The sequence below is a fragment of the Equus asinus genome, chromosome 29 (assembly GCF_041296235.1).
Source record: "Equus asinus isolate D_3611 breed Donkey chromosome 29, EquAss-T2T_v2, whole genome shotgun sequence".
Taxonomy (NCBI): domain Eukaryota; kingdom Metazoa; phylum Chordata; class Mammalia; order Perissodactyla; family Equidae; genus Equus; species Equus asinus.
The window spans coordinates 32,902,597-32,926,588 of NC_091818.1; the positions used below are offsets into that span (position 1 = coordinate 32,902,597).

General features: G+C 45.2%; 1 protein-coding gene across 5 annotated transcripts in view; it reads left to right on the forward strand.

Moving 5' to 3' along the window:
- The window catches only part of FAM107B (family with sequence similarity 107 member B), an 83,797-nt gene that overhangs the window by 45,519 nt on the left and 14,286 nt on the right, over window positions 1–23,992 (forward strand). The gene's annotated exons all lie outside the window — the stretch shown is intronic.

A 23,992-nucleotide genomic window follows, 5' to 3' on the forward strand; every position in this document is an offset into this window, starting at 1 on the left:
TCAGGTGAGTGGTTGACAGTTGGCCTCCCTGTGTAATTATCTTCCTGGACACTTGTTGAAATTTCCATCCAATTTTGGTCATTTTCAGGCTGCGTAATAATTCAAACTATACTTTGCGAATCAGTAACCTTGTATAAGTTAGGCATTTTGGCACCTCTTGGAAGGTTGGGTGGTTTATTTACCTTTTACAGTACAGAGTGAAGTCATTTAATTCGGTGACTTCTTTACCTTCTGTCTTCTAAAAGCTAGAGAGAGCAAACAGGAGTTTGGAAACAGGAGTTTGTGTGTGCGTGTATGCACACGCTTGTGCACACGCACTTGCACAGGCAGGGGAGGAAAGTAATGAGGAACTCTGTGATGAATTCCAAAGCAGAGAGAAGTGTCAGTGTTGGGGGAGGTCAGGGAATTGGGAAAGCACTGGGGACATGAAAGGACAGCTCGAGGAATTAGGAGGGAATTGCATAGACCAAAGCGGAGTGGGTCTAAAGATAAATTTAGTCTTTTTTCTAAAAATGTTTTAAAATGGTGTCTGGGACATAGTAAGCACTGAATAAATGTTAACTAGTAGGAGGAGTCGTATTTCTATGGATTACCTGGGAACCAAACCATCATTGATAATATAGTTTCTGGTACAGATTTCAAACAATTTTTTAAAATTCCCATTTTAATCAAGAGATTGCAGTGGGGCACCCACCCAAGCAGGATAGGTATTTAATAGAGAGACCTAGAGTAGAAATTGTTTTTGCCCAAGACCGGTGAACAACTTTTTTTGTTCCGTGACCAACGGCACAAGTGAAAGGATAAGTGAAAATGTTTATGGGCCACATCTTTTCTCCATGCAAAGTTTATTGACATATTGAATCACTTTAATAACAAATGGTGATTGAACATTTCGTATATTCTAAGCCTTGGAGAGACAGTGGTGTGGCCCTGGCCCACAGGTGGCTATATATCTAGAGGGGAGATGATCAGATAGCATGCACCCAGCCATAAGCTGGACAGTTCCAGACTGCGAGAGGTGGGGCAGAGACTGACATGGAGAGACCCAAGTTAGATGGGGAGATCGGGAAGGTGACGTTTGAGTAGAGATTAAAAGGGCCAGGATGAGGCAGTGGTAGGGAGAGATTTGGAATGGGTGTGGGTTGGGAGGGGGGTGCTCCAGGTAGGGGGAATTGCTTGTGCAAAGACTCAGCCAGGTAAGAAATGAAGGAAGGCCCAGTGCCACTGGAGTGCAGGGAGCACGGTGGAGGGAGAGAGAGACTGGGCTGAAGTGAGACGTAGGCTCAGGCCAGATCAGGTAAGGAGTGAGGGCCAGGAGGTATTGGGAGTGACCTGACCTACTTTACCTTTTTTTTCTTTAAATTTGAATAACACTTTATTGATATTGAAGTTGCTTTTTTTTGTTTGAGCAAGATTAGCCCTGAGCTAACATCTGCTGCCAATCCTTCTCTTTTTGCTGAGGAAGACTGGCCCTGAGCTAATATCCGTGCCCACCTTCCTCTACTTTATATGTGGGATGCCTGCCACAGCGTGGCTTGACAAGCGGTGCCATGTCTGCATCCGGGATCCAAACCAGCGAAGCCCAGGCCACCGAAGTGGAATGTGTGCCCTTAACTGCTGCACCACTGGGCCGGCCCCTAAATTTACTTTTTCAGACAATCCCATGGGAAGAAAATCAATTCTTAGTGCAAGTTTCCTGCTCTGACATTTTTCTATTCAGTGACGAAAATTTTGGTATTGCTCTTTTAGCCACGGAACTGTTGGTATCTGGGTATATTTCAGAAGCTGCAATGCCCAGACAGCCTTCTAAATTTTTACCTTGAAATTACATTGTAGCTGAACTGTGAAGCCAGGCCAGTGGCCTGTGGCCCAGGTCACATCCTACAGATTCCTGTTGAGAAGAGCACCCAGTAGGTTGCAGATAAGGCTGGAGGTTCCACACAGCTTTGTTGTGCTGAGCAGAACTCTCGTTCGGTCAGGGCTGTGACAGATGAGAATATTGGGACCTGGCCGGTATCTGGCATGCTGAGTGCTGATGGGCACGTTTCCTTTGTCAATCATGGCATCCTGGCTGAGCCAGGAACTGTCCAGAAACTCTGTGATCAGCACTTGTAAATCTTTTGTGCTTTTGGGGGGAGTAATTACAGACTACTTTATTGTAAATTTCTGACATTAAATTACTGACTTTCAAATCAGTCAGTTCTGATGACAAGGAAGGAGTCTCTGGAAGCCCATTTTAAAGGAATCGTTTTAATCACCTAGGGCTCTTTTTCATCTCGAATATTGAGAAAGGCGTGGAATGCTCTGTTACATTAGTTTGCATTATCTCTGTGCCGGTCACCTCCAAGTATTGAAAGCCCGGACGCGGCAGGGTGGGGCTGCATTTCAGACACAAGCTTTCAGAGGGCTTTGCTATGGGTCATAGATCTCTTATGAGTCCCCTTATTATTCCATATTGTAGCTGCAAACAGGTGAAAAACTGACTTCTCACATTTCCCTTTTTTAGAGGGGGTTGGAGAAGTGTATGTGGCTTTGAAAGGCCTCTCATAGAACCTGACTCTGTTGTCTGGGGCAGTGTGCATGCGTGTGTGTGTGTGTGTGTGTGTGTAAGCCTGCAAGTTTAGATCCGATGTCCTGACTAGTGAGAATCTCTGATCTCTTGGTCCGGAGCTCACGGGTGAGGACACTGACCCCAGGGGCGAGGTCACTTTCTGAAGGCACAGAGCCTGTCATTGTCACAGCTGGGAATAGGACCTGGCATTTCTGATGCTTGGACCTGTGCCCTGTGACAAAGCGTGATGTTCAGTTAATTGTAAAGAAAATGGTCAGTAACAGATACAATGAGGAAGTAAATAATGTCCAATTATTGCAGGTTACTGAGTTGAATCTTTTTATCTGTGTAGTGAACCATTTTAAGAGAAAACGAAATTTGTTTCTTGCTAATGAGGTGGAAATAGAACTTATTTTAAAAAATAAGAATGAGGCAAAACAAAACTAGATTAAAGACAGAAATAAAGTGTTAGTCTAGGATACTTTGTATATTTATTTTATAATCAGGCATTAAGTTATAATGTCAGTGGGAGTGACAGTAACGATTCTGAGTTCATAATATCATCAATACTTAATTTAATTAAAATGATAGATGTATTAGTAAATCTAATTTTGTTAGATATTATTATTTAATCTGGCGGTTGGTTTCATAATCAGTTTTTTTCCTAAGGCTGAAAAACAAACATTGTCTCTCTTTTGATTATTAAATAGCTTTATAATAACAATGTCTTGTTTTCTGAATGTTCATAGTTCAATTTATGTCGTTTAGGCTAACAAATGCTTTGTTCCAAGTCAAAGTTATGGATTATATTCCTCTTTGGTTTGGCAAACTAGTGATTTCTTAAAACTTGGAAGGTAGTTTTTATAGTAATTGGTTGATATGTATATAATGTGAAAGAAAAGAGCTAAAACTGCTAAATGCCAGTCCGAGCAGGCAGTGTTGTCCAGTGTTGCCATGACAGTTAACGATTTGAGTCTAACATTTATAGCTAATTTGTTAATAGGGGACACATAATCACCAGTTATTCTATATATTTTTTTAAATGACCTGATTCAGTAATTAGGTGATGGTATGTTATCGCTTCCCTGTCTTCCATCAGCTTGATTAAATGAACTTGGTTGATGCAGTTTGGTTATTTCCATTGAACAGCCTGTCCATGCCTCCGTTTACCCACTTTTTTTTGGTAAGGAAGTGGAGGGGATAGCATTTGCCAACTAACGTAGACGGGAAAGGAAGGAAGCCTGTAACCCAGTTTTGAAAAATTCTGTCAACACTTACTCACTACTTGGTACTGGTACTTCCTGTTTCCAAAACTGATGTTAATGCAATTCTACCCTCCGTTGTGAGATGGTTCATTGCCCTCAGCAGAATTCCTGGCATATTTTTGGCCCTGCGCCTCTAATTTCTGCCGTATCCCAAACCACAACTCGCCCAGCCCGCTGCACAGCAGCACCACCAGCACCCCCGGTCTAGTCTCCCCTGCCTTCAGTCTGTCCGTGGTAAAGACCTTGTTGAATAAATAAGTTTAACCCCAATGATAATTCCAGCCCATTTCCACTGCACCTTGCAAGTCCCAGGCTTGATGGCTCTCTGCCTGTCTTTGTCTTGGCTTTGAGTTAAGCCTGACAGCTTTGCCCTGTCTTGCAAACATTAGACACCCATCTCCCTTCCTTTAGTAAATATACTCACGATAGGTGTTATGTTACCCCACCTCCAGGACTGATGAAAAGGTCATATTTCCTGAGGTCAGGGAAAGCTCTCTGTGGGGGAGGTGTGTTTGAGGGGTGGGGCAGTGGGAGGGTAGAAGAAAAAGAGATAAAGAGAGTTTCTGACTCTGAACAAAAGATAAAGACGTTTCTGACTCTGAACAGGTGGAAGCCGGCTTACCTGAGATCCTTTGTGACCTGTGTGGGTGGCAGCTGTGGGACTGGCTCCTGGAGAGGATGCATCCTTATAGGACAGACTCGAGACGTTAATCCATATAGCAGCCCTGAGAGGGAAAAATAAGGAACCCGGGGCTTACAAGGCAACCCCACAAAGGTTTTGAAATGAGTTGGCCTGTGTTTGAATTCTGGCCTTCCCATGACGAATTGTGTGAACTTGGGCAAGTTTCTTAGACTTTCTGGCCCTCAGAACCGACCTGAGAAGGTGGTTGTGAAAATTCAGTGAGATGGTGGTTGTGGACATTTAGGACTGTGCCAGCTCACAGCTCCTATTTATCGAGTAATTATTTAAAGTGTTTTTATTGTTGAACTAAGCTCACACTCTCACACACAGCAGAGCTGTTTGAATTTCTCAGACTCTAAAGCTTCGGCTCTTTCTGCTGTTCCATATGACCATGACTTTTCCCCTGTCTCTCCTTACCAGGAAGACAAATAGATCAATTCTTAGTTTTCTCCCTTAGCCTCTTTGGCCCCGTTTCCTGTGTGGTGGGGATAAGTGGCCTTTGTTTGGTTCCAGGTACCTGGGACACCGGAGGACTTCCTCTTGCTCATTGTTAGCTCTAAGTGTGTGGAATTTTACTCTGCTTCTTAAAAAATGATGCAAATAGAATTATTGTTCTGGCATTAAGAAACATAGTACTAGCTGAGCTACACTGTGATTTTTGGAAAAATAGGCAAATGCCATTAAAGTTAGTTTTAAATATCGATGTACTACACCTGTCATTTTGTTTGTGGATAAACTATTGAAACTGCTTTAAAGAATATGTTAATAAGGGGAGAAAATATTTTCTCAGTCATCTCTATTCCCCACCTTCTGTCAGTGCAGGAAAGAAGACTTATCTAACTATGCACAAGTACAGTGCTCTGAGCAATTGGTAATGTGTGTTCCATTAGTCATTCACACACAGAGAGAGAGATCTGAGGTTATTCTTTAACAACTGGAGTAAGGGTCGTTTAAAGATTAGGCAGAAGAGAAGATGATGGCTTTAGGATCAGCAATACCAGCCAAATAAAACTTTTAAAAGGTCATGGTTTTTAAGTGTGTCCTTTCTGGAAGGGATGACGACGATTGGCACACGGCACCTCATCCAATTTACATTTCTGATGGAAGTTTCCAAGTGCCTTCCCTGCTCTTCCGAGGGCTGCCAGATTCTTGTGGCAAGTTTAAGCAAGTGAATTAGGGCAGGATTTTTCAAGCTGCATCCATTAGTGGGTCATGAAATCAATTTGGTGGGTCACAGCAAGAATTACAAAAAATGAAACAATGCAAATATCAGAGTGTACAGGATGTGGTAAAGGCTGCCTATTGTTTCTGGAAAAACGGACTTCAGCTGATTTTAGTAGGGTGTGCATTAGGTCACTGTGTGTAAAGAGGATTCCAGACAGCAAAATTCAAAAGCCATTGATGTGAAGTATTTTGGAAAGCTTTAGAACTTCAGAACAAGTCTAATTGTGCATAGAAGGAAAATGCTTATAACCGAGTCCTTAACATTGCTGTCAGACATAATGAAATTTAGGAGTGGTAGCCCAGAGATTTTTTCCAGAGCTACTATATTTTCTAAGTGGAAAATAAAGTTCATGACTTCAGTTCTGCAGATTCATAGATAAAATTAGGAAAATAAAGTTGTCACTGTCCTTCCTGATGGCCATGTCACGGGTACCATTGTGTATGTAGATTTTGTACTGTGAACTGAATTTAAAAATCTTAGATAAACTGTATTCCCAAATACTTGGAATCTTATTCAGTTTGACATTTGTAAGATTATAAACTAAAGAGTAGAGGATTTATTAACAGCTTTTGTCCTTTGAATCCTGAATTGCTTTGAAAAACTTTCAAAAGAATTCTCTCACTTTTCCTGGTCCCTTGGCTACATTTTACTTTGAATACTTAATTTAATTAGGTGACACTATCCTGTTTTAATTAAGCTTTTCAGATTAATTTTTTTAAAAAGATGGAAGGGAAGTAGTTAGAAATCACAATACATCTGTGGTTTCTTGTTAGAGAATTATTTTATAATTGTTCTTCCAGAGGCAGTTAATGATTTCCTTTATAACCAGCTGTAAGTAGAGGACAAGTTTTTGTTATGATTGTGTTGACAGGTCGCTTGTCCTTTTTCATTTAATTAAACAGTAGCTCTTATTTGGATGGATTTTCAAACAGATACTATTAAAATAAGATTCTGAATTTTTGACAAGAGCTATGACAAGAGTCAGTTGATGGGAAGTTTCTGGATTCTGAGTTCTTGAGTAATGAATCTTAATTGCGACAAAAGAAGTGAAACCATTTAAAACTTGGGTAACTTCAGGGAGAGAGAGAAGCAGAGTTCTCTATTTCACGTGGAGCTGGTGTCGGGCAGAGCATTTGCTAGTTACCAGCCTGTCCGTTTCTTTTACTTAATCGGTATTACTGCTCCGGGATTTAGGTAGCTTGACTATGTGTCAAGACTTGGGGCCAACATTATTTGACTGTCGTATTATAAGGTAGTAACAGATTTGCTTGAAATGCCAGAGTGAGTAGCCTGATGGAGGATATATTGGTTCTTGGGGCAAAAGTCCTAAATCCCTGGTGGCCGAGGACGTGGGGGCCATAGACACAGTGCTAGGTGGTTTGAGTTCTACATATTTGCATGAGGGGAGGAAGGGGTGATTGTCAAGGCTTTATTTTACTGAGGGTGGAATCGACCAAGTAAATATGAGACAGCTGCCGTAGTCATAAATTGTCCTTAAAAGCATCCTGTTTGAATAAAGGTGAATGAAATCAGCTTCTACAGGAGCTGGATTATGAGTGATGATGGATCTATTCCTCATCACTGAAATTAAGTGACTATTTCTCTAAGGCCTCTAGTTACTCCAGAAATAGATGAATTTTTAAAATCTTGAATATTTCCTAAAACAGTGGGCCCCTTCCTGTTCCAGTGAGAAGAAAGGCTCACCCTTTTCACGCGTTCCCCTGATGTCTGCTCGTTTACATATGGGCTGCTTGTTTTTAAGCTTTCATTTTTCTCTGTTCCTTGCCTGCCAGGTAGGTTGCTGTCGTCGTTTTCTGTTCTCATTTGGAAAGTGTTCCTCTGCCTGTCACTGTACATAGACATAGTCAAGCCTTTGGCGACATCAAGTCCAGTTTTTGATCGGGTGTGCCTGTGAGGCGGAGGGCACTGGAATAGCTGTTTATGGTAAGAAGATGGCCTCATGGAGCTGGGGGTGCCTTGTTTCTCTTTTCCTGTGACTCTGCAAGACAGCAGAGTGGGAAAGTGGTAAGGCCCGGTGTCTTAGAATGACAAGCCTCCGGAGGGAGTTGAATGAATGTGCAGAGTTCAAGCCGGGAAAGTTAAGAGTCAGAGTAGTTTACCCCCTTCTTCCGGGGCCCACACCCACTGCAAATGTATTTCCATTTGAACTTTTGCCCAAACTCCCTTAGTTTAAAAAGGAAGGTTTTTGAGCGGATGGAAAAGCTAAGGATAAAAGGGTTTCCATTTGAAAGTCTCCCGTCTTTGTTGCTTATTGCAGCTCTCACTATAGATGCTGTGAGGACTCAGCACTTCTAAGAAAGGATCGTTGCTGTGGTTTCTCTTTCGGCTTTGGAGCTGAGGTCCAGAGCAGCTAAGCGGCCTCACCCAGATGAGCCCCTTGTCAGGAGGTGGGAGTGCCTTTGAAGTCCCCTGAATTGAGTATGTGTGTTAGTCTGCCGGGCTGGCTAAACAGAATCCCACAGCGGGGGTCTTAGGCAACAGACAGTTATTTCTTACAGTTCTGGAGGCTGGAAGGTCAAGATCAAGGTGCCGGCTGATTCGGTTCCTGGCTTGCAGATGCCCCCACCTCCCTGTCCCCACGTGGCAGAGAGAAAGTGAGCGAGCTCTGGTGTCTCCTCCCTTTACAAGGACACTAATCTTTTTTTTAAAAATATTTTTATTGTGGTCTGAATAGTTTATAACATTGTGAAATTTCAGTTGTCCATTAGTGTTTGTCAAACAACATATAAATGTACCCCTGCACCCCTTGTGCCCACCATCCCACCCACCTTGCCCCCCATCAGTAAATTATTCTCCTTGTCCGTGAGTTTGTTTATATTCCACCTGTGAGCGAAATCATCTGGTGTTTGTCTTTCTCTGTCTGGCTTATTTCGATTAACATGATGCCCTCAAGGTCTATCCATGTGGTTGCGAATGGGACGATTATGTACAAGGACACTAATCTTAATCTCATCATGGGAGCCCCACCCTCATGACCTCATTCATGACCTATTCACCTTGCAAAGGCCCCACCTCACGGTACCATCACCCTGGGGCTTAGGGCTTCAACATAGGAATTTTGGGGGATGCATTCAGCCCATAACTGTGTGTGTGGCAGAGTTGATTGTCTCCCTGACGGCCTCTCCTCTCTCCCCTCTTCACTGCTGGATGCCAGGTCCCCATTTCCCCAGCTTGTACCTGTAGTGGTCACATGACACAGTTCTGGCCAGAACTGTGAGAACAGGGAGAACTCCCCCGGGGGCTTCTGGGAGTGACTTCCTCCCAGATAAAGAGACTGGTGAGAAGAGGCTTTCCCTGCCTGCCTTTTCTCTTGGAGGTCCACGGGACTGCTGAGAGAGAGCAGAACCACAGCAAGAGCCCCGGTCCCCCATGACACCACTGAGCTCTGAAGCCGCTGGGGATGCTCTAACATCAGATTCTGTGTGAGCTGAAAATGAGCACCCGTGCTCTCAGCTCCTTTTCGTCAGGTGTTGATCTGTGTGTCCCAGAGCATCCTCACTGATATAGTCTTCAAAAGGAAACCATCCTCCTCTGGGTAGGAGGGTAGAAGGCAGTTTTAGGATGACCTGAGGCCTTTCTGTACTCCCCACCCTCAAGGTGTACGTATCACTCCGTATTTCTTGTGTGTCTTTGTCTTCTCCCCTAGGTGTGAGCTCTGACATCAGGGACCACGTCTCACCCCTCTCTAGGTCTTTATTGCCCAACCCCTGCTCATACCTGGGAAGGACACCGTGAATGTTTATGTACACGGGTGGGCATTCTTGGTTCTGGTCTTGCTGCCAACTGTTGGTTTAATATTCCTGCCTTGGTTTTGGTGGCCTCCGTAACAAGACCAGATCTTTGTTGTTCACAGAAAGCCCACAGGGTAGCCTGAAGTGAGTGGGAAAACAGACTTGAGCTAAAAGTACCTGGCCTGTGTCAGTAGTTGCTCTCTGGGGTTTAGTTAGAGCCAGACAATTCTCTGAAGACCCAGAGGGAGACATGCCCCATTTTCATAGTAGAAGTAGGAATCAAGGAAGAGTCAACTTATATCCTTACAGTCAGGCAACATTTTTTACCATTCAGAAAAACTTATAATCATAACCATTGTTCTGGCATGAAAGTCTCCCTTTTTCTTTAAGGGTGAAAAATCAAGTTCTCCAGACAAACTCCAACAGGGAGATAGTCAGTTCAATGACTAGGTGTCAGAGCACATTCTTCCATAGAAAAAATCTATTTGACCCACAATATGGCCGAAATTTAGCATATTTGAGATGAAAAACTGTAAAATGGTAGAATTACTGGCTATCCTTTTACCAGTAAGGAAACAGACCCAGAGAAATGCTAAGTCAGGATCTGGGTTTCCGGGCCTTTTATTCGAGGTTCTGTCTACCCTACCACACGCTACTGGTAACTTATTAAGAAAGAGTGTGTTGGGGCTGGCCCGGTGACACAGCGGTTAAGTGTACACATTCCACTTCGGTGGCCCGGGGTTTGCTGGTTCAGATCCTGGATGCGGACATGGCACCGCTTGGCAAGCCATGCTGTGGTAGGCGTCCCACATATAAAGTAGAGGAAGATGGGCAGGGATGTTAGCTCAGGGCCAGTCTTCCTCAGCAAAAAGAAGTGGATTGGTGGCAGATGTTAGCTCAGGGCTAATCTTCCTCAAAAGAAAAAAAGAAAGAGTGTGTTGACTCCCATCAGCCAGCAGCCGCCAAGCACACATGTGTGGTTATATAGAGGATTGGCTCATTTAGCTTGCTGCGGTAGGTGAATGTCACCCGGGGGAACCTTGGGATTCTCTTGGAAAGGCCGAGTTGGGTTGTGCTTATGCTGGATGATTTGAAGGTCGGATAGGAAATGGGGCCAGATCTGGTTTGCATGTGGTCAGGAAGCAGGCACTGTTCAGTGATTGAGTATCTTAACAATATTTATCTAGGAGGCAGGGCTCCTTCAGATGACAGCAGGGCTGATTTTCACTTTTCTAACAGTTTGTTATTTAATTTTATCCTGAACACTGATGCTTGAGGAAGGGCGGGTTTTAACAGGAGAAGGATGAGGTGGGGAATGGAGAGTCTAACGAGGGTGTCTGAGTGGTCACTGTTTTTTAACGTTGTAGTTGCTCAAGATTCATATTTCAGGGGACGAAAAAAGGCAAATGAGTGGTTTCCTCCTACTCTGAGAGGCTTTAAAAACAAAAAGTCATCACAATGACTTTGTACACTTCTGGAATTTGGCAGGATGTGGAAGCAGATAGAATGGTGGTGCTGCTATGAAATTAGACTTATAATTTAAGCAGATCATCATCTTCAAAGATGCCATCCAGTTATTGATCAAGAAGTAATGTTAATGGTGGTGTTAGTGATAATGCCCAAAACACACCCCACATGTGCAGAAAATGTAGAAAATTAATTTAGAAAATTCCGTAGAGGGGTCAGAAGTGAGAAATGCCGTGTGACAGAGCGGAGGCTGGACCAGAGTTGGATGCTGGGCCTAATCCAGGTTGCCACCTTCTCTGTGGATTTAGCCAAGCTATTTTGCTCCCTGGGCCTCAGTTTCCTCATCTGTTGAACAAACGGTCTCTGTGCTCCTTCTAAAGTTTCTGTCCTAAGTCCTTCTGAAGATAGTCTCCTCTTTTGAGAATGTTTGTTTGGTTGGTTGGGCCAGGTCATACGTTTTGTGGAATGGTTCTTCAGCTCTTGAAGACGGGAATGTTTGAAGGCTTTGAAAGCGAGTCCAGTGGGAAGTTTTTTCTGGTGTGTGGTGTGCGTGTCCTTGCTCTCGGGAGTGCTGAGGCCTAAATCAGCCATCTTCTCAGTCCACCCTCTCCGTGGCTTCTTGAAATGAACGACTGAGGCGTTTCCTCCTTAGAAAATAGCATATAATAAAGTGCTCAGGGAGAGGCCTCTAGGAATTTGCAGTTTGGGAATAAAGTCTGGTAGCATTTGTTTGCAAATTTGAATTTTGTGAAAATGGAATAGCCTAATATAAAAATTTATGATGTGCAAATTTTGAAATAATGCGGAAACCAAAAAAGTAGAAGAAATGGATCAAAAGCTGCAGTCTCTCAAAGATGGTAGGCCAAGCGGGGTGTAAAGTGTGTTTGTGGGATTGCAATCGGAAAGCCTCTGTATGTCGTCGGTGTCATGCTCCACGCTGCCCGTCGCTGGTGGGCATGAAGCTTCCTGCTCGTTTGGGTGGGTATTTAAATATGCGCTTCATTCTAAACATGTTATTATAGGCTTTAAAGATGTCAAGCAGGTGTTCACCAAGAGGAATGTCAGTGGTGGTGCCCGCAGTAGTGTCCAAAACCCCCACCCCCAATCCCCAATGCATATCTTGTAACAGAAGTGCTAAAATGCTGTGAAGAAATGGGGTGCGTCATGTGATTAATTTAGTGGAAAGAAAGCGGAGCACACCTCCAAATCTGAGATTAACCTGGGAGCACGAGAGCAAAGTGGTTAAGAGCGTGGACTTTGGGGCTGGCTGTGTGTTGCTGCCACTTACTAGCTTTGTAGCCATAGGTGAATTACCCAGCCACTCTGGGCCTCGGTTTCCCCATCTGTACAATGGGGCAAATTTTAGGATTTACCTGAGAGGTTGTATGGCACATAGTAAACATGAGAACATAGATTGCTGGCCCACCCCTGGCGATTCTGGGTCAGTAGCTCTCAGCCAGGCCTTTGCAAATTAACGAGGTCCCTGCCACGCTGTTGTGCTGGTCCTGGACTATGCTTGGAATGGCTTTTCTACACAAAAATTCACATGTTAGAAAATAAAGGGCTTGCCAATTTGCAACCGATATTTTTTGCCCATTTGATACATCATGAGTATTTCCCCTTTTAGTATTTATTCTAATAATACGATTTTAAGCTGCATTGTATTCCATTACTAGATGTTTGAGTGGTTTCCATTTTCTTCCCTTCATGTGTCATAGATAAATGTTCTTCTACTTACATTTTTGTCTACATCTCTGATTATCTCTTGGAAGTAAATTCCGAGAAGTGGAATGACCAGCTTCAAGGGTGTGTACATGTTAAATTCTTTTGCCACAGACTGCCAACAAATTCTTCAGAAAGGAAGTAGTAAAAATTTATCTTCTCACAAGTAGTCTTATCAGAGTAGATACTGATTTTCTAAATGTAAAGGAATGAGGAAAAAAATTGCCATTGACTTATGAAACTCACACGTGTTTGGTCTTTGGTGGGGATAAGCAAGAAGAATATGTATGGATTTATAGAGAAGACAAAGGTTTGTCAAAAGAAACGAGGGGAGGAGTAATAGGACTGAACTGGCTTGATTCCAGCGTTGTTTTTAGGATTCAGACTTGAATTGATTTAATATGGTGTAATATATACTCAAGTTAGGGGATTTTAGGCAAAGAAGAATAAACAGTGCTTCCTTTTTATTTATCATGTGTGGTATATGATGGTGTGTTTCTTGACTGTGGTATCAGGAGCCTCCTGGATCTGGAGTTTGGGTTTAATAAAGTCTCGTCCACACTCCATCCTACGTGGACATCTCTGGCCCTTGGCCACACATTTGAGACTCTTTTAGGGGGACTTGGAGGGGCCCTAATGATGCGGCCAGAGCTCTGCAGCCCTGGCTGGAAGCCCCTGTGGTGGAAGGCGACAGATAAGCCTAGCTCCTCCGTATTAGCAGGATGTTAGAACTAGAGAGGGATCTCAGGGTCATCTGGTCCAGCCTTCTCTCTTTACAGATAAGGAAGTTAAATAATTTATTATTTTCAATTCAACTTTACCTCATAAGTTTTTAAAATCAGAGAGTCAAGCTTGGAACAGAATTGGCTGGGCTTTCTTTCCTTGTTCGGGAAGAACTGAGGCTTTTGAGAACTGCAGTGGCCGAGTGGTGGGCAGTAAAGCAGACGGCAGGGCTGAGTGTGGTCCTGGGGCTCAGCCCTGGGACGCTGAATTGATTGAAAGTCAAGCCTGCACTGCCCCTGAGTCGCGGGAACTTTGCTTGTCCCTTTCTTCAGATCCACTCACTCCTGCACCATCCCTGAAGGCTTCAAAGTAACCTTGGATGTGGGGTAGCTCTCTTCTTGTGCCAGTCCCAGGTTTTCTGGAATTCACACACACTAAATTTCTTAGTGCAATTCCAAAAAAAAGAGGCTTTCTTCTTTTCCTTTTAGTGAAGAAACACATGTGACAAATATTGCTTTGAAAAAGCACCAGCTGCTCTGAATACAAACTGTGCCGTCTACCACTGGGTGACACTCTTAGACCGCAGAACAAACTTTGCTGGTAGAATCCAGGGTCCTTGACCTTCAGGTCTCATCGGGCTTCTTTCTGTAGGAGAGAGAAACTCAGAGTCACTTAATGGTCATCTCTCAGCTATTATTTGATAAGTGTAATTTATCAGTCTAAGGCAATTTTAAGGCCAAAGAGTTTAAGGTAGTCGATTATTAAAGAAATCTACTAATTGGACAGCATTTCATTTGCATAGAGATTTGTGCAGATTAATGCGCTGCATGTTAATGATGTACTAATTAATTACTGCATGGGAATATGTATGCAGGCCAACGTACTAACATTTATTTCCCACCAGACAAGAGTCTGAGATACTTTCTGTGGCAGAAGACTGCTTATACACAGCAATTAGTGTTATGGACTTTTAGTGAGGGTTTTATTGGGTCATCTTATTCGAGAGAGAATAATCTGCTGGTTTAGAAAAATGGACATTTGGTTCCCTGTGCTGATCTGCATCGAGAGAAGCAGGAACTTGTCTCTAACTCTTCTGAGCTCCTTCAAGATCAAACGAGGACAGGGAATTTGTTCAAAGCGCTGGTTGACGTCCCCTCCCTTCCCCTCCTCTGTTTTTGGCAACCTGTAAACCTGAGCTCTGCACTTTTCTTGACTGGAGTAACAGTTGGTCAGATGTAGTTGAACCATACGTGGAAGGCACAGTGGGATGTTTCTGGGGAGAAGAAATGAGTAAAAGTCAGGTCTTCTCTTTGTGAGTTTAATGTGAGGGATAAGAAAACTTCTGGTTAGAAGGTTATGTAAGCATCTTAAGAGAAATGTTGACAGTGTCCCACTGGGATAGAAAGGAGGGAACCCTCCAGAGGACTCAGGAAAGGTTTCATGGGACAAGTGACTTCATTTGGGTACTCTCCTCCCTTAGAGGATTTGCGTATTTGCCCCATCATTCAGTACATTTTTTTTTTTTTTTGAGGAAGATTAGCTTTGAGCTAACTGCTGCCAATCCTCCTCTTTTTGCTGAGGAAGACTGGCCCTGAGCTAACATCGTGCCCATCTTCCTCTACCTTATATGTGGGATGCCTACCACATCATGGCTTGCCAAGTGGTGCCATGTCCGCACCCGGGATCCGAACCGGCGAACTCCAGGCCACTGAGAAGCAGAACGTGCGAACTTAACCGCTGTGCCACTGGGCCGGCCCTCCGTACGTTTTTGTAGAGTGCCCACCGTGTGACAGACAGCATGGTGCTGGGGACGCAGTAGGGATAAAACCAGGTAATTGCTGGCCCGCATGGAGCTCAGCCAAAGCCACAGGGAGTCGGCGGCCCCAGCTTTCTACTGGTTTTTCTCTGTCAACGAGTCACCATGGAGCTGCTTCTCCTTTGTATGGCTGTGTGTGAGGCACTGTGCGAGAGCTAGGGGAGTGGCTTACGTCACTCAGGCCTCCTCTCTTCCAAAGGGACACACGTCTGTCCTTGAAGGGAGACAACAGGGAGACACGTGAAAAATTAACTCGTAACTGTCAAACTCATGGGGGAAGGGGTCATCCAGTAAAACTGTCCACAGTGGTCCAGACGAGAGGGAGATGGCTCTGGAGGAGTGGCCATGGGGAGGTTCCTGGAGGGGTGAGCTTTGTGCTGGGGCCCTGCAAGGTGCCTGGACTTGTCATCCGTCTTGAGGAGGGAATTTTACCTGGGAGGAAATCAAGAAGAAAAATTGCCACTGGCCCCTCCTCTAGGATGAGACAGGAGTGCGCACGAGTTTGGGATGTACTGGTTTGCCAGAGTAGAGAGTTTGTGCTGGAGAGGAGGAAGCAGACCTCTGAAAAGGTGGCTGAAGACTAGATTGTGGAGAGCCTTGAGAGCGGGGCCCAGAAGTTTACTATTTTATCCTGATGTGGCAGTGATGCTCGACCTGGCGGTTCTTGATCTGGTTAAATAGTGTATCGGATTTCCTGAGAATGCAGCTGGATTATGGGAAGAGTGACCAGGAGGGATGGAAGCCAGTGAAGAGCTGAGCCATTTGCACGATTCTAAGAATGAGGGCTGAGAGTGTGAACTAGGATTATAGCAGCGACAGTAGGCGATGGTTTCAGACATTTATGAAAAAGAAACATTGATTGATTATATCTCAAGGCCAGGTGTGGGACATTGTCAAAGATAACATAGGTTTGAAAGCTGGGCGATGGCATCTTTGAGAAAAATAAAGTTAGGGAGGGCAACACGGGGTTATTTCTGACAGCGAGAGAGAATGGTGCATGTGGTGTCTTCTCTGTTGCTATTGAGAAACCATACTTGAACTTAAATTAGCCTGGGGTGATTTCCACTAAAATATAAGGGGTCTGCCCTGTCCTGTGTAGTGTTCTCTCCCTGGTCTGGCCCATAGGGAGCACTAAGTAAATGAGCCAGCGGGGTTGAGCTCAGCTTTAAACTTGTTGCTCTGGAAGGGGAGTATCCAGTCGGCAGTTGGAAGTTTTGACCTGGAGCTTGAGAAGAAGGGAACGGTCCTCACAGGCACTTTAGAAACCGCTCACATAGTGGAAGGGCCAAGAGCGTGTGGGGTCTCCAAAGGCAATACGGAAGAGTACAGGGCTAGGGACTGCTTCTGGAGAACTCTTGGCGCTGAGAGATTGGTAGGCAGGAGGATGCTTAGGCAGATGGATGGGGCGAGACCCAGGAGAGGGTTGTGCAGGGGACTGGCTTTGAAATCGAGGAGATGGCCAGTGGCTTTGGGTTCCAGGGAGAGGTCGAGGAGAATCCCTGAGAAGCCGAGAGCCCAGGAGCCCTGAGGAAACCCCTGGACGTGGTCTCTTATGCAAATAGGAACATACTGCGCAGGCAGCGAATGTCGCTGCAGGGAATTTCTTTTCTGTTAGTGATCCAGTGGTGGGCTTTTTGTCGTTGGATGCCTTACAGAGCACAATCCTTGTGGACAGACCTGAGGGCCAGAGCTCAGGACCCTTTATCTGAAAGAACATCTGCCTGACCCCGTGGCCGCAGCCCCGTTGACAGCAGCTGGTAGAGGGGCTATTTGCTAAGGCCCTTCTCAGGCTGAAACGTCTCTAGCTGAGGACCCGGACCCAGCCATTTTCTAGGCACTAGGCCCACATGCATTTGTTTCATTGAGAAACTGTGTTGTGCTTTTGGCTTCAGCTAGCACCGAGGAGTCTGGGGCATGCAGGGCGGGAAGCCTGGCAGGCTCCAACACACCGTGGTCTAGACTGAATTCCCACAGCTGTGCTGCGTGTCACCATCCTCCATGGGATGCCCAACACCTGGTGGTCCTCTCTCCTTTCTTTCGGATGCCTGCTGCTGTTGGCCAAGGCTGAGAAGTGCCTCTCCCTCCCTGTCTCACTGCTCACAGCATTAGGGTGGTACTGCCAGCCACGAGGGAACTCTGGAATCCATGCTGGAGGCAGAGGGAGGGAGTGCACAGAATCAGTGTCTTCCGAGGGAGGGGCTCTGTAGAATTAGTGTCTTATCTGAAGTTCTAGGACTCCTGTGAGTCTCTGAGTGAAAAAATCGCCAAGGCCCCGCTGCCTGCCAGGACAGGGGAATGTCATCATTGGCTCAGGGCCGTGCGAGGATTTTACTCACCTCTTACACCATTTCCACTTCCTCCCCCAACCCAGCCAACTTAGTGAACTTTTATTTCTTTTATGTTAGTTTTGTTCTACCCAGAGACTTCGCTTTTCTCATGACCCCCCAGTGTGTTTTGTTTTTGTTTTCATTTTCCCTTTCTATTTTGTTTTGACGCTTTTCCAAGTTAGCCTGAATACGCAACTTGCTAGCAAAACTGGATTATTCAAGAACTGCCTTTGCTTTTTTTTTTTTTTTTTAACTTTTACTTGGCTTTAAGCATGATATCATTGGGCAATATTGAAACTCCTCTTTTGAACAAAGCATTGGACTTTGGGGAGCTGGAAGGCACCTTCGGTTGCAGGATTGATTTTCTGGTTTCCATGGAAAGCAACCCACATTTTGATTTGTTGCCTGTCAGCGTCGCTTTCTTCTGCTCAGGCCTCAGCAGCATCTTGGGCAAGCAGCTTCGGCAGAAGTGCTCTCAAGTCCTGCTCCAGTCATTTGCTTCCTGGATATCCCTTGTATGTGTTTAAGTTTTTGTTAGATGTGAATGCAAATGCTTAATGGTGTAGAAACTCGACTTTAACCATGAAAGAGCAGTAAACACTACAGATGGTACCCATCTAGTGAAATGCAAAAGGGTAAAATACTGCAGTGTTTTTGAACACATTTTTATTATCTGTTCTTTACTCATTGCTTATCTGCTTGCCCCTTTTCCACAGGGTATGATTGAACATTATGCAAAACAGACCTCTAAAAAGATCTTGCCTATTTTCTGCTTTGCCTTTTTGTAGAGTTGTTGGCTACCAATGGGTTGTTAGTTCCGATCCCCCGGGGAATGTGGGAGGTTAAGTCAGTTGTGAACATTAAGCAGATTTATTTGATGTTTGAAGAGTTAAACTCTTTATATAGGGCTAACCTAGGGGGTGTTATGTTCTTGCAGATCCCTCATATTTACATAATTGCCCTATGCTCAGAATAGTTATTTACAACAGATGACTGAGAAATCAGAGCGAAATGGCTATCAGTGGTGCAGATAAGAAGACCGATGCGGAGACTGGAGAATGATCAGTATTCTCAAGGCATTGGCAGGCTCTGGCTTTGCCTATTGGGAATTTTCTTTCTTCTCTCCACTTTCTCCCTCCCTGTCCCTCTCTGTTACTCGTCTAAGTCCAAATTGGAAAAATGAGAAGAGGTCAAGACTGGGTTCATCCATTAAATTTTGTCTAAACTAGCATACTCGTAGTGTATGGTCATCCATTTTCACTTTGATAGGCATTGATTAATGGCCAGTTAGATTAAGGAATTAATTTGTTAGAACTATTTAAGTGTCCACTTTATTGAGCCTGTGCCATGTGGGCAGGTACTGTGTATGGTGAATGCTTTCAGTAAGTTTTCTGTAATGCTTGGAGCCACTCTGCAGGGGTAGGTCTGTGAGCTCTGATTTACTGTTGAGGAAATTAGGACTTGGGTTAAGTCATTAGTACAAAATCACATAACTGGTCAGTTACAGCACCAGGATTCTAATCCGGGAGGGGTGGTCTTCAGGCCTGGTGCCCTGTGCCGTTATACCGTATTACTTCTCATGGGCTGGACAAGGTTTCAAACAGATGAAATAACAAAATTGTAATAAGACAGCAGCAACCAAATGATCTCTAGATAGTAATTTTAATAGCTATTTAATATTTAATGTGGTATGCATTTCTCATTTACTCTTCATAACAACTCCATGAGATAATCTACTGTTCTTTCTTTTGAGGAAGATTAGCCTTGAGCTAACATCTGCTGCCAGTCCTCCTCTTTTTGCTGAGGGTAGCTGGCCCTGAGCTAACGTCTGTGCCCATCTTCCTTTATTTTCTCTGGGACACCTGCCACAAGACGGCTTGATAAGTGGTGTGTTAGGTCTGCACCCAGGATCCCAGCTGGTGAACCCCGGGCCAGTGAAGCGGAGCTGCTGTGCCACCGGGCCATCCCCGATTTTTTTTTTTTAAACTGGTGGAGAAACTTTGCCCAATGTCACCCTTACAGTAAATCAGAAAACTGGAATTTAGACCCAGTTAGCATGATTCTGAGCCCATGTTCCTGAAGCTGTCCGAACCCCTTTTGGAGACTACAGTCATGTATCACATAATGATGTTTCGGTCAATGACAGACCGTGTATATGACAGTGGTCCCATGAGATTAGTACCGTGTAGCCTAGGTGTGCAGTAGGCTGTACCATCTAGGTTTGTGTGAGTACACTATATGATGTTTGCACAACGATGAAATCGTCTAACCGTGCATTTCTCAGAACATCTCCCTGTCGTTTATTGACATATGTCTGTATAGGGAATGAAAACTACTCATAGGGCCATCATGAGGATTAAATGATGGGGAGACACACAATGACTGCAAAATGGCTTCCTTTCATGGGTGTCTCCAGTGCTTTCGGTGTGTACTTTTACTAGTGATGCTGAGGGTCAGGGTGAGGCATCCCGGCTCTTCTGGTTGTCAGGATGGAAAGGGACACCCAGTTATTTGTGGAGCCATCGCCACCTACTGGTTGGTCCCCACTTACTCCGACCAGCTCATCTTTGATATTGGCATGTGTTGTCTTCCCGAGGTTTCTTGCCTCCTTTCTCATTTTCTAAATATAAAATACGTGCCTTTTTTGTAAAAATACATTTTTTGGGGGTGAAAAAGCTGATGAGAAAACGAGTTTGGTATTTTCCCAAGAGCGTCACTGTTTGGCCTCTGTACAGGAGCGTATTGGCGGCCAACTTATTGAGTTCAGAGTTCCACCCGCAGTGGGGCTGGGCAGAGTTGAAAAAGTCACGTGTCTGTGCTTGCACAGATTGTTCTGGTTGGGCATCCTTTGTAAGCCTCAGTTTAGATTTGTGGCCATCAAGGTCCTCTGGGCACTTGTCTGATGCCTTCGGGTACCAGATGGTGTCACTGTCTCCTAGTCCAAGCCTGAATTTTTAGGTCTGCCTCAGATCAGGCAAGTCAGGAGTTTGTCAGCAAAACCCTTTGCTGTTTTGGAGAAATTCCTGTCTTAACTCACTCTGCCCTCTCTCTTACCCTTTTTCCTCACAGCCAGCTGCCCTTCTGGGACCCGTGGGTGCTGAGGGAGATAGCCCTGGATCCAGGGAGAGTTCTTGCCTTTTCTGGCCGACCCAGGCCTGCAATCTTAAGACTTGGATGTTTTTGCATATTGCCGGAGGATTGTTAGAATCTCTCAGAGCCAGCCTGGGAAACAAAGTCTCTTGAAGAATGCCTTGGAATTACTCTTAACTTCCCAAAAAGGAGTTGTGCAGTCCAGAAGTTTAATGCTTGAGCTTTGATTGATTATAGGACACTCGTAAACTGTATACGTTGCCATGTTTCAGTGATTGTTTTAAAAAGGACTCAATGGTTAGTACTCCTAGGTAGAATTAGATTTTAAATATTTAGGTAAACATGCAATTTAGCATAATCTCTAGATTGTGGTTTTTAAATCTCATAGGATTAGGTTTTAAATGTTATCTTTCTGATGTAGAAATATGCACATGAACTACTGGAGCCAAAACAGGATGATGGGGAAACTCAGATGTACCAAATGTTTGTTTTTGTTTTGTTAGTCCAGTTGTGAAATTCTTCTGTGGGAATGGTGGTTCACCTCTGAAAGCAGTCAACAAAAATTGCCCGGGATGGGCATAGAGCTGGGCCCAGAATGAACCTTTGAAAGGGAAAAAAATGAAAAGCAGCGACTCAGAATTCATCTAGAAGGATGGGATGTCCTTATCCTTTGGGATAGTGGAATTGAGTCATGACTTCCATTTGTTGATTCGCAGAAATTAAAGGCAGAATTCTCATCAGGTGGTGTTTTTTGGTACATTCTGTTGTATCTGTCTGAAACACAATTCTGCGTTATTCACCTGCTTAAAATCGTTCAGCAAGTCCCCTCCCCCTCAGAACAGCATCAAAGCCCCTCGCCACCACACACGTCTGTCCTCCTTACATCCTGCACACCAGCTGGAGCTGTTCAGAATTCCGTGTAGTGCCTCAAAGGTACGATAGACGTATTAACACTTTCCAGAAGGTTCTTAATGTTTGTCGCATACCAGTGAGAAGGTCTCTGGGTCATTTGGTTGAACTCTGACGTTTCTGAAGAAACCAAGGCCTACGGAGGTGGAGTTTTGTGTATAAGGTGTCCGAGACCTCTGAATAAAATCTGGAATGGTGTTGGCTAATAATAGCTTCCATTTATTGAGTTATTAGAGACATGCCAGGTTACACACACAACTCAGATCCACATTTCAACCAGTTCTTACAACAACACTCCTTTCAGCAGATCAGAGGACTGAGAGTCAGGGAAGGTCAGCTTTGTCCGGGGTCGCGGGCCAGGTTTATGTCTCCTGGACTGAGCTGACACTGGTTTTCCTTTGTTGACTTGATAATTAAAAAAAAAAAAATTTATGGATTGCTTATTCGACCGGGGGAGTGAATATGACAAGAATGCCTTCATGTTTATTTCTGGAAGAATGTTTCTTGTCCTAATAATAATATCCCCTTACAATAATATGCACTTACAAAATCCGGACGTTTTTATCTCGGCTTTCCTGTCTGGCTCCTGGAGTACGTGATGCTGCGGAGGAAACTCTGGCCCCTAACTCCACGCTCTTCACCTGGTTGCTATGGACGCTGAACAGCTCAGGGGCGCCCTCTGGTGGTGGTTAGCCCGCGAGTGTGACTTCATTTAAGAACTATTTGTTGACCCAGTTCAAGGAGTCTGAGGAATATGAGCATAAACCCGAGGTGGTCTCCACCGTGAAGAGATGCTCAGATTTATGTCCATGTTGCTGTAACACAAGGTGGGGATTGGTGAGCTAGGACAGGGGACCAAAGGAAATGCGTAGTTCTTTACAGGTCAGAGAGTCTAATTGCAGCCGGGGAGTTAGGGAAAGCTGCGTGAAGATGTGGCGTTTCTCTGGCTCTGAAGGGATTCATGGGGTTTGGCTTTGTGGTGACCCAGGGATGGGTGGGAAGAGGATCAGCATCTCTGCTGGAGGGAACCGTGCCAGCAAAGGCCTGCTGGGGAGGAAGGCGAGAGGAAGTGTGGAAACATGGGGAGCGGTAAGTGTTCATTCCCCTGTAAGCGGAGGATGGCATCTGTGCAATGGAAGAGTTCCCTTAGGATCAGAGTGGCATTTCCCAGCCTTGGTGGCAATGAGGATGACGGTTGGCAGAGGGAAGAAAGCTGAACAAGAAGGTCATCTGGATGATTATTGCCATGTGTTGGTCATGGCTCCAGGGTGGAAAGTCACTGAGAAGTGGCCGGAAGCAGATCGCAGGTCCTTCCCCAGCCGCCACCACTGCCGTGAGTGCTCAGAGTCTCACAGAGGTTGCCCCTGGCCAGTTCACCCTCTCCTTACGAAATGCCCTCTTCCAGACCCCAGTGTGGTCGACTGCAGGAGGGGCCACAGGGCTCAGCTCCTTCAGCCTGGTCCACAGGCCGGCTTACGGTCCACACACTTGGCTCATGCTGGGGGGCTTCCATGGCCCCTTTCCCAACTCCAGTTGGGAGGAAGGGCAGACCAGTGAGAAAGAAGAAGGAAAACATTTGAGTCTTCATTTCCAGCAGAACTCCTCCAGCCCCTGCCCACCTGCTCCCGTGTCTGCCTCTCTCCACTAGAGACAAGCTGAGACCCATGCACTGCACTGGGCCCGTGGGAGAAGAAATCTGAAAAAAGCCAAGCTTGAACTTGTTTCCCAGACTCAGAACTGCAGCCTTTTCATTCTGCACACTGAAAGCTCACCCTGCCTCTTACGCCGGCACTGACCTCCAGGAAAGGCCAGGCTGGGCATCTTGTGTTGGCTCTTGTTGTGGGCATAGTGGGAATGGACGGGCAGAGGGAAGGGCTGGTGGGAGGAGGGCAGGCAAAGGGAGAGACCATGGAGGTCGGATCAGTAACACAAAGGAAAGAGCCACCCAGGGTCTGGGCACTGGCGGCCTTTGCCTTCTTGAGTCACCACTTAGATATCTAGCCGATGTCTCAAACTCAACGTGTCTCAAACGGAAGTCCCGATCTTATCTCCTGTCCTGCTCTACTCACACTAAACTCTTAGTTGCTCAGGCCAGAAACCTTAGAGCCATCCTTGATTCCTCCTATCCAGTCCTTCAGGAGATCCCAGAGCTTTACCTTCTAAATGTATCCTGATCCATCTGCCCTCCCACCTCTGCGTCACCCAGCCTGGTCTACACCGTCTCTCACCGGTACTACTGTAATAGCTGCCTCCCCAAGTCTTTCTTTGTCTGCTTCAGTCTGTTCCAAACTCAGTAGCCAGAGCGATCTTTTGAAAACATGAGTCAAATCTTGCCGCTTCTCTGCTCAAAAGAATCCTTACGATGGCCTTCGAGTTCTCACACCTCCTGCCCGCCCCTCCCCTGTGTGTCCTCACTGTCACTCACTCCCCTCCGGCCACACCGGCTCCTTGCCTATTCCTCAG